This window comes from Phlebotomus papatasi, chromosome 3, assembly GCF_024763615.1.
Source record: "Phlebotomus papatasi isolate M1 chromosome 3, Ppap_2.1, whole genome shotgun sequence".
NCBI lineage: Eukaryota > Metazoa > Arthropoda > Insecta > Diptera > Psychodidae > Phlebotomus > Phlebotomus papatasi.
Genome location: NC_077224.1, coordinates 49,029,743 through 49,043,400, shown reverse-complemented (window position 1 = coordinate 49,043,400; position 13,658 = coordinate 49,029,743). Strand labels below are relative to the sequence as shown.

Sequence of the window (13,658 nt, the reverse complement as noted above, 5' to 3'; positions counted from 1 at the left end):
GCATACAGAGTGGCCAGAATGAACTGCAGCTAAGTTCAGATCACTATAACTTTCAACCGGTCGTGACAGCATGCTTATAAGGGAAGAGCACCCCGGATCGGAATGTTAAGAGAGAGACATTCTCGATTATTTCCATTAATTTTATTTATTTTTGTTTTAGTAAAAGTAAATGATCCTCTAATAAAAAAAAGACTTGAAAATATTGATAACGTTGGAAAATTAAGTTTTAAATTAGTTTCAGATAACTATAGTTCTTTTTTAAAATTAATTCAATTCAATTCGATTTAATTATTGTATATTTAATTCAATTCAATCGCAAATTTCCATAAAATCAATCGCAATTGTGAAACATGCAATCGCATTGTGGAATAAATATGATAACAAAATACGACAACAAAATCAATTGTGTTTTGCAAACTATTCCCAAATACGCTATAGAATCAATAGAAAAATGGGGTAAATATTTTTGGAAAATATCAAATCCCAAACTAGGATTGTATTTATTCACCAAGTGTGAACCACTTCCAATCTCTCAGGATAGAATCATTTTTTTGTAAAAATTAATCTTAAAGGGGAGTTGAATTCAATTGCAAAGTGAACGTATTGGAGCCCGTTCAATCCTAAAAGTATCTAGGTTTCTTGTGTATATGGAGGATTAAATATATGAAATTTTAACTAGTTACCGTTAATGAAATCGAAGGGCCATTATCGGTAAGGGAAAGTGGGGCACCTTTGAAATTGGGATTTTTTTCCCAGGTTTAAGTGGAACTGAACCATATCAGAATGTAATTTAGCTTCACAATCTGTTTATACAGCTAAATTATATTACGATAAGGCTCAATTTTATTTAAAAATAGGTAAAAAAAATCGGAATTTTAAAGGTGCCACACTTCCCCCTATGTACGACTCATGAGCTTAATGAAATAATCTGAGCAAAAACTTATGACCAACTCCAAAGTTCAATTTTGCCTAGAAAGCTTTCGAGCAAAAAGAAATACGATAAAGAGTGTGCCTTATATAGAGCCCTATTGATGATAGAAACAGTGAAAAAATGGAGGAAACAAAAAATTCACGCTTGCGAAAGTCAAAATTATATTTTGTGTATTCATCTGGCGTTTGACTAACAATTGGGGATTACTATCATGAATTTCCCAGTTGCATTTCACCCTGCTAAGTATTCTACAAGAGCGATCTGAATTTGGCTTTGGCTAGGCTGTGTTATGGGTGCTTCCTGATTTTGTGGAATAGCAAAACTTACCATGTAATTCTAATTTGCAAAGTCTTGTAATGCTCGAAATTGGGGTATAAGGGGTATAAGCAACAATGTGAATTACTTGTACAATCCTATATATTTTCCACCAAAGGGAACCAAGCTTTTGTTGATGCTTTTGGTGAATTCAACGCTGTATTTTACCCATTTTATCTCCCTGAACTTATTCTATGGCCGTTACGAGAGCTGAATTTTATTTAATGCGTACCAACGCTACACAGTGACATAAAAGGAACTATACAACTATCCCAAAATCCCTCTGGACCAAACACTGTGGAATAAATTGTTGGTGTCAAAGGGCATTCCACTTGGGGTAAAATTGGTTATTCTACATTCGTTTTTGGAGATTTTTCAAAATCTTTTTGATGCTTTACCATTGAATTTTGGGAGTACCACACGTAAAATACGCATAATATTCATTTTATTTAATTAAATTCCTCAAAATACTCATGATTCTCATGATTTCCTCAGAATTACTGCTGCAAATACCAAGTGAAACACCCCTTGGTTGTTTTATAAATAGAGTACAGTAAAATTGAATTTATTTGCGATAAACCTTCAATTCTCTGGACACTGAATGAAGTTTTGGTGATTTGTTCACATAAAACTTAAGCCCATGGGAAGCAGCAGAGCATTTACAGGGATTTGGGGTGTAGCATAGGAAGAGTTTGTGAAAATAATTTAACATCTCTAAATCTAATTTGGCCATTGCATTCACCACGAGGTGCCAGAATACAAGACCAACATTGTTATCTGCTAAATTCTCATAATATATTTAAATTTAAACTACTTTGATAAGGTTGTTGATTTATGAGGAAATTCTCTGTAGTTTCTAACAGCCTTTATACACTATAGGGTTGAATCTACACTTATGAATGTTATATACACTTATGGACAACGCAAAAATTTTAAGTTATTACACTAAACAGATTTCGAAAAATCAAATAAAGTAACATAAACTAAAAATTTTATAACTTTTCAAAATCTGTTTTACGTAAAAACTTAAGATTTTTTCACGCTGTCCATAAGTGTATAGCATCCATAAGTGTAGACTCTACCCTATACGAAGTTTTCTTCAAAATTTTGCATATTGAAGCAAATTCTTTTTACCTCAAAAGGCAAAACTTAAAAACGTTCTTAAAAATTCTAAATGAACATTAATTTCTATAATAGGCCATAGAGGAGGGTGGGATAGTTTCACGCATTAACTTTTTGTATAATAAACATTTTAAAGATGAAAAATTATTTGTATAGCAATAGGATTACCTGTACTAATATTGTCGATCTAAGTTTATACAATCTTTTTTACACATCGAATGGATTGGTACCTCGCTGTGTAAAAAAGAAAGTAGAAAATTAGTTCCTAACCAAATTTAAAAACTGATGTATAAGAAAGTAGGGGAATTAGTGACAAAAATCCTAAAGAAAAGACCAACCAAGAACCACTGAGGAAGACACGATAAGGGTCGAAAGCTCTGGTGAAATTGTGTGTTTGATTCATAGGATTTGATCAATAAATTCCAACGCTCACCGGAAGGACAGATCGTCATGAAAAACATAACTCAGTTAATTGTAACAGACGCCAAAAAAATTACATCAAATTTTTCCAAAATTTGTGAAAAAAGTAGTTAAAAAATAGTGTGAAAAGTCCTTCTGAAGTAAAACCAAGCCCACATTGATATCATCTGGTGGAATGCTAACTTCTCGACGCTATCGAATCGATAGTGTCGATAAATGTATATCTGTTAGATTTAATGAAGATCGACCTTCCATCTAAGCGAGAAGAATTAAGTAGACGTATCATGCGTACCACTAATCTAGTCTTAGACGATGCGTAAGAAACAACGAAATCAGTCCAATTACGTGTCGACTTTTCTTGGTTACGGTTTTGAGAGTTTCAAAGCATGGAGTGGAATTGATTTAAGACGTTGAGAGTTTTAATCCTTAAAACTGTCAAAATTGAAAAACCAATTCCAATCCATAGGTTACGAAAATTCTTGGTTATATGATATGGCTTGTTATGGATAGGCCGACAGACATATTAAGGGAGATTGGCAAGTCGTTCCTGGTTGGAGAATAAATCTTTGTCGGATTTATCTTTTGAGATATATACGACAGCAGAAACATCTGCAACTATCCATATCCAGAATCGATTTCAAGATCTTACTTTCATAGAGAAACTATCTTTCCTCTAAGTCCTGTAGCCTTCCTTGTTACAAAAGATTCTAGACAAAAATCATTAAAATGAATACGCATCTTTATCCTGAATCCCTTCCCTAACTTTACTGTGCTTGAACCTAGAACGAACAGGTTCGAGACTGAAAGTGACGTATCCCCTTAGGGTCGAACGAAGACCTCTTCGACAGGGAACCCTTATTGGCACTTTTCTCAAAATCTAGAAATTTATTTAAAGTATCTAATAAAATGTAAATAATATGACGTTTTTTCCTTAGTCTACGTTTTCTGATAAGGATAGATGTTCAAATTTCGTATTCCAAATGGTACAGAATAAGGTGTCAATAAGTCCTTCTGACACGACTTCTTAAACTTAAAATGTCAATAGGTGTTCCTTTCACCCTAATTTAAATTGAGTTTAGTCACAATGCGATTCCACTAGACTAGACCATCAAAAGAGTCATTAAGATTATTGGGCTATTGTGACATTCTTTAAAGAATGAGATTGTTGATAAACATTTATATTAGTTACAGGAAGTACAGCTTTTGTTACGTAAACCTATTGTTCAAATTTTTCAGAATCGATAGTCGATATCAAAAATAAGTTATCATGTTACCCCTGATAATGATGATTGGTAAAAATCCCTTGAGCTCTACGATCCCTACGTAAAATTGCGAGAACATTATTTAGTCGAGAGAATTTTGTTTAAAATTGTTCAGAAAATGAGTTATGTAAATCTAAAAATAATCTAGAGTTAAATATTAAAAAAAAAGTCATGCCCTTTGAGCAACTGAAGAAGGTCTACAACGATACCGAAAGCTCTGGGCAAGACGAAAAAAGTGTTTTCATATTAGGGTGACCTTTTTCACTGGCGAACACCAGAAAAATCCCTGTGAAAGTAATGTGAATTTATTCTAGATTTTGAAAAAACTATTTTACTTTCTTTCCTTACCGGCACAATTTTGTAACTGGATTTTGCTAAGTGCTCCATTTCCCAAATTTTTATTTCAATTGTCTAAAAACTTTGGAAAAACAGCCTTGATATATTAATTAATCTTTTTTAATATCAAAGCTTTTGCAACTTCCTTAAAGGCTTGTTCGAACGCCTTTGTTTAGGCCTATAAAAATACATTAGGGGAAAGTAGGGCGCCGCCGAAGGTGTAGCACTGAATACTGATTTTTATTTCTGAATTTCTTGGACTATGATGAGCATTTTTACAGTGGACAAGCATTCCTAGGTGAATTGATATAGGTTTCGTCTTCTGAAATCTAATTTCTAACTTAATAAATCTGAGTGCTCGATGTGAGCCTGTGTTCGGTGGTGCCCCAATTTCCCCTAATTAGTATATAAAATTACAATCGTGTCAAAACATTTTTTTATATGAATTTAAAGTTTTTTTCGGGCACTCAATGGGTCAAGTGGTAGAGCACTCGCTCTATGATGCAAGTGTCCCGCGTTCTAATCCCCTTTAGGTCACCAGGAATTTCTCTGGCGTTAAAGATGTTCAGATTGCATCCAGTGAGCTTCACTGCACTTGATTCCACGGGCATGGGATTGACAACCTCATCCCGTGCAAGAAAAAATAATAATGCATGTCTAGAAGTCCCCTTGTGGGAAGGCCTAGTTCCTTCATGGAATGTTGTGCCAGCATTATTATTATTATTATAGTATGTAAAATTTAAAAAAGACATGTTTCATTCATTATGAAGTAAATGTATGATCAAATAGTGCGCATGTTACCGTTGTAATAAGGCAGAAGTAAAATCCTTGTGGATAACCAAAAACTATAGCCTAATCTCAAAGACAGAGTCGTCTGGTCGCAATATCTCGTGAGTAATACCAAGTAATCCCTATAGTCTTAAACCTTCTCTTAAAGTCTTTGCTGTGTAGCTGTGTCCTGCTCTTCGTCATCAAATGGTCACAGCATGAATAAATGTCGAGAAAATAGCACTCATAAATTACAAGATGCCTCTCTTTCCTCTCTGCAACCAACATTATTCACACATCCCCCGAAAAAAAACACACCAATCACTGTCAGAATTGTCTCAATTTTTCTTCCATTCTGGAAAAATTGAAATAGTTGTGCCACATTGAATTAAATCGGATTTCCAATGTCCAGAATACATAAATGATGTACATATATTTTTCTCAATTTTCCACTATAATTTTCACTCATATCTCTCTTTTTTTTCCATTTGATTAATGCAAATGAAATATTCGAAATCAATTTTTATCTCTCAGTTCTTTTCCATTTTTACCAGTTATGCTTCCTGGAGCATTTTCTATGGTGTCAAGTTTTAAAAACCGAACAATGTGAGAGATTGAACAATGAAATATAGATAATAATCCCCACGGGTTGAAGATTTATCTGATTTATGGGAAATTTTATTTGTGGTCATATTATGAATCGCGATTATGACAGGATTTTATTAAAAAAAAAAAAGATCCCACCAATTAGCATTTGGTAGAGAGTTAAATTTAAGCTTTTAGGGTTATGACCAGGAGCAGGTTTGAGCAATAAAAAAGACTGCTTGAATCCCCATGTATGAGCTTAATTTGAAATTCACTTTGAAGGACTCATTTTTCTCCCACATCATCGCCACACTTTTCCGTATATTGTAAATGAATTTATTTAATATATTCATTTATTTGGATTTTTCTTTTCTTCCTACTTTTAGCACATGAAAGAAAAAATCGACCTGAATAAAATGCTTCGGTAATGGACAAGCCCCCTTCCTTAATACGTTTCCTGGTTGGGCATGCCTTTCATATTTTGCCAAAATTGCAACTTTCTATACTTTGAGAATTTTCTACCAAATAAATAATTCATGTACCCCATAAGAGGTGCTTTCATTTATGAATATAATGTGCATGCCTGTATGAGAAAAAGCATATTTATATGCTTTTAAATTTAATTTATAGCAAGGGTGGTTCATAAATTGTTTTCCTCTATAACCATACTTTGAATGTCATTTAAAAATCTACATAGTTGAGATAAGGACAGAATATACCCCATGGACAAATTTGTCAAACATTTACCATCTCTCATAAATGTTCTCATAAATTTAATTATCCAAACAATTTTTGGAAGCCTTAGGACACATTTTCAATTTCTTAAAACCTTTGTATTATACAAATAACGGAGAGGGAAATATATTTTACTTGGAAAATTTTACATGGATGGTATTATGGATGATACAGGAGGAACATGTGACGTATAATAACAAAATTTTAGAATAAATTGGTGATCTTTTATCATATTTTATGATAAACCATCATAAGAATCTTGCTTGTGACAAAACTATTTTAATTTTTGGAGAGAGTCTTTTATAATTAAAGTTTATTAAGTTTTCTTAGTTATAAAACAGAAGTAAGTGGTATGAGTACTAAACTTTCTGAGTAAGCTCTTTTTACGAAAAACTTCAGCACGGCCTTGTTACTTCCTATCGGAAAAAATGCAACACCTTAGGAGGAGGTGAGGCTACTTTGAGCAGTGGGGCAAAGGGGGTAATAACTGAGCTAAAAAATTGGTCTGTATTCACATATTCACTTTTTTGTATAGAGAAATATAAAAATACTCACTACTCACATATTCACCTAGAAGTGAATATATATTCACCTAGAAGAGAATATGTATTCACCTAAAAGTGAATAAATATTCAGATTATTTCACCACACAGGGTGTTGTACATCTACTAAATTTGCAGTTTTTTACTTTTCTTTAAATATTTCGTCTCTTTTACAATTCTGAGTAACACAGAAAATAGAACAATAAATAATTATTTAAATATTTAATGAAGTGTTTTCTTGTTTGAGAGTTAATATCTGTGAAACATACAGAGAGTAGATTGTTTTCTATCCCCCTTAAACAAAATCGAGGAATATGCCTGTCTTGTACAGTCTTAATAACATTGAATACGAAATATTCTAAATTAAACATTTTTTAAAAGATGGATATCTATAATAAGCTATAATAATTACAAAGTAGGATTAAGGATATTCAAGTTTAAGATAATTTATGAAAACATCTAGCTAAATCATACAACTTTTTTTTTAAATTCTTCTGGTTAGCGACTTTTAATATATTTAGATGAGTACTCGAAGTACTCGAAAAAAAAAACATCTCGACCGAAGTATATCTTTAACAGGTTACTGAAATTTTCATACCTCCTTTCTGGGGAAGTTTCCTCAAAATTTCCCCAAGAAGTCTTGAGGAAACTTCAGAAATGATTGACGATTTTCCGGTGATCGCCAGTAGGAATGAAGTCACTTCAAGATTAAAAACACTTTTTTAAAATCTTCCCCAGAGCTCTTTTAAAAGGAATAAAAATACCCTTACAGTCACTGAAGAAAGTCCATATCCGAAAGCTCTGGGGAAGATCAAAAAAGTGTTTTTAATCTTGAGGTGACTTCATTCCACCAAAGTAACCAACGTAACCTCAAGAATCAAAATAAACATAATCTCAAATCTACGTAGTATTACTATTCCCTCCCCTCCCTTTTCCCTACATTTTCTTCTGTTTCTTTATGCAAGTTTGGTACTGAAAGTTTAGCCTAGTGTCCGAAGGTCTTAAAATACATAATAATATGCAATTTTAGTTGTTTTTCAAGATATATCAGATCATTCGCCCTTAATATCCAGCCTTGAGTCCTAAGAGAAAATCTTTCCAAAAATTTTCTCAAAGAGAAAAAATCTTTTGGCACTAATCTCAGGGTGTTCTACATTATGAGACAAGAAAGTTTTTCTCCGACGGCCATATGGTCGGACGCTGTTTGAAAGTAGCGTAACTACCTACGCAGAAGGTCCTTGAGCCACTTCTAAACAGCGTCCGATCATATGGTCGTCGAAGAAAACTTCCTTGTCTCATCATGTAGAACACCCTGAGATTAGTGCTAAAAGATTTTTGCTCTTTGAGTCATCCTCCCATGCTTCGTATAGTTCGTACATATCCCAAGCTTATTGATGGCTTAAAATTTACTATGTTTCTCAATAAATGTGATCCATGGCAACCATATTAAAAAAAAACTATGGGAAACTGCCATTTTATTATTTTAAACATTTATTCAGAAACATAAAAAAAATAGGGGAAAGTGCGCTACCCTCGGAAGACTCAAGCTTCGGACAATTTAATTTCTTCTCTATGTTCCTTATGACTTTCACCCATAACTATTTTCTGGAAATTTGAGGCATTGGTCTAACTATTAAAATGTAATATTATAAAATGATAAATTCATTGGTAACACATTGCAAATAATGATTTGTATATAAATTTTGTAAATAAAATAAATTTGTGTATATATTTGCATAAATCGTCCGAAGGTAGCGCGCTTTCCTCTAGTTATCATGAAGCTTGGGATCGTACTAAGGATGGGTACTTTCCCCTAAATCGTTAGAATTAATCGAGTAAGCATGGTTTTAGAAAATCAGTAAATAACTTTGAAGCGGAAGAGTTACCAAAACTCCTAAGCCTTACCTAAACCTAGACAACAAACAAATGAGGCATAAAGAATAAAACTCAAGGGGTGAATAAATGGCTCTCAGAGTGACCTGTGAGCGGCGATCTGCAAAATTGTGCCGCTCTGGAGAAAAAATCAATAGAGTGCAACTATTTTGCTAAGAAATCGATAGATCGGCACAATTTGACCAGAAATTGATAGATCTCTATGTTGAACACACTATGTTCATTTACAAAACTCGGCAGATCGGCACGATTTTAGCGAGAAATCGGCAGATTTAAATGTCAGTTCGTTCTTATAATGTATAACGTTCGTTTATGCTCGTGTAACATTATAATTTCCTGCAGATAATTCCAGTGGTAAATTTTAGCAGAATTACATTGACAATAAAATGCTCGCCGTAGCCTCATCGCATTTCGTTAATTTACGCATTTTCATTGCAATTCTTATGCAAATTCTTGATTACCGTATTACCTTATCTCATACTCGGTGGCACTAGGTGAAAATAATATAGGAAAATATGAGGAAATAATACGAAAATTCGATAAACGGTGAGCAAAGTAAACTGTACGAATAATTTCTCTTACAGTTTTTTTGGTCATCGTTTATCGAATTTTCGTTTCATTTCTTCTATTTTCTTATATAAGGTAATACGGTAATGGAAAATTTGCGTAAGAATTGCAATGAAAATGCGTAAATTAACGAAATACAGAGAGAATTTTACTGTCAATGTGATTCTGCCCTTAATGTATTACACTGGAAACACTAGTCTTGTAAACTTACTTGTGGCAGACCGGTACGAGATCGACGGATCGGTGCTCGAGTAAATCGTGAGCGGCACAGTGACCTACCCCTTGATAAAACTTCATAGATAAGTTGCAAACATTCCAAGACGGCCTGTAAAGAATCTTATCTACCATAAACTTCTATGAGCTCAATGGTTCAGTTATATAATAGTACGTGTTTAAAATTTCTAGAAACTACCTATCTAGTAAACCTTGGCAAGAATGAAGACCAATCCTCGCCATGTTTATACCTTAAACCCTGTTTCGTCAAACCCTGGAAGGAGTATGGCTTCACCCGTAACACGGGTTACACTCAATCCTTGTTTCCATCAACCCCTGGCAAGCGGAAAAACAACCCTTGTCATGAGTTTATTCAAATCTCGTCTCTTTCAACCCCTGGATGACTATTTTCAACCCTTGTTAAGATTAAAATCAAATTTGCTTGGAAAATAATTAAATAAAACAAGAAATTCTTATTATAATATTTTGCATCACTAAGGAAATATAAAGTAACGGCTAGAATAAAAAGTTTATACTTTAGTCGTTATTTTCTTATTTTCTCAGTGAAGAAAAATATTATAAAAGGAATTTCTAAGCCTTATTTAATTGTTTTACATGTAAATTTGACTTAAATTCTAACAAAGATTGAAAAATGATTTCCAAGAAGTTTACTTAAGTGAGATTTGAATTTCTCATATACATACATCAGTGTAGAAGTATAAAAAAAATTATAATTAGGTTAAGTAAACATTTAGAATTTATTACAATAAAATGGTACTTGTTTCTCTAACAATATATCATTATAATTCCTTATTTTACTATTAAATAATTACAATTTAACACAAATATAAGAATTTATAACTCCTAGTTATTTCATTACTTTAAACTTTATTATATTATTATCTTTTAAGGTGTCGTAAAAATATCTGTTATTTAAAGCTTTTTTAAACAATATTGGCAAAAACTAGGGAGTAAATTTTACAACAGCATGAGAAAAGCTTTTTTCAAAATAATTAAGCAAAAACTTAGGAAAATCCACCAAGAAAAATTGACAGTATTTGTTTACCTATATTCTTTTTCAATATTTAATCTTATCTCAATGAAAAATAAATAAATATATCTAGATTACCTTAACAGCTTTATGGCGTCTATACACTAGTAGAATTTTTTTTTTAAATGCCTTTTTAAAAAAAATTCTGACGTTTCTACCTACAAGGATATGGGAAATTTGCTTTAAAAAGGCATTTTTAAAATTTTTTTTTTGCAGTATTGCAACTTTAAATAAAATATATACATATTCTTTGATAACAAAGTACAACATGTGAAGAATATTTTCTCATCTCAAAGCTTCAAGCCAGTGAGAAACTTTAGGATAGAGCCTTTACAAATTTATTTAAAGCCAATTGAGAAGCATCAGCTTTAAAGCTCTTTTAAAAATCTCAATTTGTGACATTTATATGCAAAATTTTTCGAAAACTAATGCATCAATTTCATCGAAAATTTGCATACTTCTAGAGTTGATTGTTTAAAACTTAAACAAGGATTTGTTTTTTTTCCTTGATCATACCTTATTTTGCACGGCGAAATGTAGTGTAAAATACGCCATTTTTTTCTTGTAAAAAATGCTATTGAAAACAAATTTCATGTTTTTAAACTTTCGTTGAAATATAAGTTTTACTCAACTGCTAACAGCAAATATTTAGTTTTCTGACTTCAGAGAAAAATTATGTGAGTTATGTCTCCGAAAATCATTTTAAAAGATCAGCCTCTTAAAATTTGTAAATCAAAATTTTAGAAAATATTGTTCTAATGTTGTACTTTTATGTTTCAGAGTTGGATTTGAAGAAATATTCTTTATTATATTTAAAAAAAAATTAAAGAGGGCATATTTTATGGTTTCTGAAACCTACGTAATTCCTTAAGCTTAAATTAATCAATCCTGCTTCAGCCTGCATCACTTCAAAAGATGTGTAAGGTTAGGACGGTGGCAATTATTTTATTTTGCACTTTCCAGTGCTCCCTGGCGTGCTTCTGCTCTCTCCTCTTGAAATTTTAGGTAAATTTCCATGTTTCAGTATGATCCTCTCGTTCGAACTTCTGCAAATCTGGAGTTCCGACATCTAAGAAAAAATGGTAACATAAACTAAAATTACAAAATTTATCTTAACCGTTTAGACATGTAGATAGATAGATAGATAGATAGATGTTTATTCATTAGCAATAAATAAGGCTAAATCCCGTGGAAAATAGAAAACGTATAAAACGGTTAACTCGAGATTAAAAAAAGAAGTTAAAACGTAATCTTGACACAGTTTAAATTTCAAAAGTCTTTAGAATATTTTGTGGTGAACAGCATTTCACAGTTTTTTCACTAAAATCACGAGAAATTTTATCGATTTTTTTTTTAGAAAATAAAGATAAAGATAAGAAAATAATAATTTTTAAAAGTTCGTGAAAATCCCGTTAAAAATACAGAAAACGCCGCACTTGAACTTTGGATGCGCACACTTTGCACCAATACTAACCGTGGCAAGGATGAAAATCAACCCTTGAGAGATTAAAACAGGGTCAAGGTTAAAACAGGGGTAAAATCCTAATCTTGACACGGATTAAAATTTAGGCGTACGGAAAATCCTCAGTGAACAGCATTTTCACGCTTTTTCCACTAACACCTTCAAGAATTTCACCGATATTTTTTATGAAAATTAATTTCTCACTGTTTATTTAGGCATTGATGGTGGAAAATTGGGATAAATTCTGTGAAAACTTGAGGAAACGCCGCACGATGGCTTTAGACGCGCACACATTGCACCAATACTAACCGTGGCAAGGATGAAAATCAACCCTTGAGAGATTAAAACACGGTTAACTCAAGGTTAAAACAGGGGTAAAATCCTAATCTTGACAGGGTTTAAAATTTAGGCGTGCGGATAATCCTCAGTGAACAGAATTTTCACGCTTTTTCCACTAAAATCTTCAAGAATTTCACCGAGATTTTTTTAGAAAATATATTGCTCACCATTTATTTACACATTTACGGTAAAATTGACCCTAAATTCAGTGAAAATCTCATGAAAAAAAGAGAAAACTCCGCACTTTGATTCTTGACGCGCACGTTTGGTTACAAACTTGAAAAGAAAATTAAACACCACTTACCACAGATCTTTTCACAATTTACTCTTCTTCTATGTCGCTGATATGTCCCTGGGTGGTCACTGGGGGCTCATATTGAGCCCCAATCCCCGAAATGTCAACGAGAATGCCTCCATTCTTTGAGGCACACTGAACACTAAACACCATTTTTCTCTTACTGATTCCACTTGACAAGTTTACACGAGAAACCCTTAAATGCATTAAGAATCTCACCATGATAGAAATTTAAAACCATTCAAACCTTGCGCAAGATTTAAACCGATGTGCTAAGGTTAATAGTGAAATCCTTTACTAAAAAAAGGATTTAAAATTGCTGAAACAGGGTTAACTCATGTTTACAGTTTAAAACCTTTTTAAAATTAAACCGTGACTAACCCTGTTTATAGTCGATTTTAAACCTTGCCTCAAATAAGCTCTTTTCTGAGTGTATGAGGAATTACTCTTAAGTTGGTTCACCATGGTGGAAAACGTACACTTGCAATTTTTCACCTGCCAGGAAATCCAATTAAGCAAGTTCTAAAGAGTCTCACGAATTTCGAAGACTATATTGTTCGGTTTTTGAAACACACATTAATCAATATTTAAGATGATGGAACGGAAGTGGCTGATAAAATGATGGATTGATTGTTTTGGGGGCGGAAGATCGCAGATGAAAATACTCCTTGTAAGTATATAGAATGGATGATGAGAAAAGTATCCGATGGGGTTGAACTCTGCCCCACTTTCAGTATTATGTTTTGAGGGCGAAATTCATAAATATACCCCTCTCCATCGCCGTAAGTCCTTGTTTGCTGACGGAAACTTTTCACCGAGATA

The 13,658-nt window shown here is 32.8% G+C and overlaps 1 protein-coding gene and 1 long non-coding RNA gene across 6 annotated transcripts in view; one reads left to right on the top strand and one right to left on the bottom strand.

Annotated features, from left to right (window-relative positions):
* The window catches only part of LOC129808058 (inactive dipeptidyl peptidase 10), a 273,322-nt gene that overhangs the window by 139,431 nt on the left and 120,233 nt on the right, over positions 1–13,658 (top strand). The window lies entirely within an intron of this gene.
* LOC129808069 (uncharacterized) lies at positions 10,424–13,264 on the bottom strand. Of its 2 annotated transcripts, none has more exons than XR_008752344.1 (2): positions 12,215–13,264; positions 10,424–11,809 (listed from the first exon to the last, which is right to left on the bottom strand). It is a non-coding gene; the product is annotated as an uncharacterized LOC129808069 (long non-coding RNA). The 2 variants fall into 2 exon arrangements; XR_008752343.1 differs by having other exon boundaries at positions 12,846–13,051.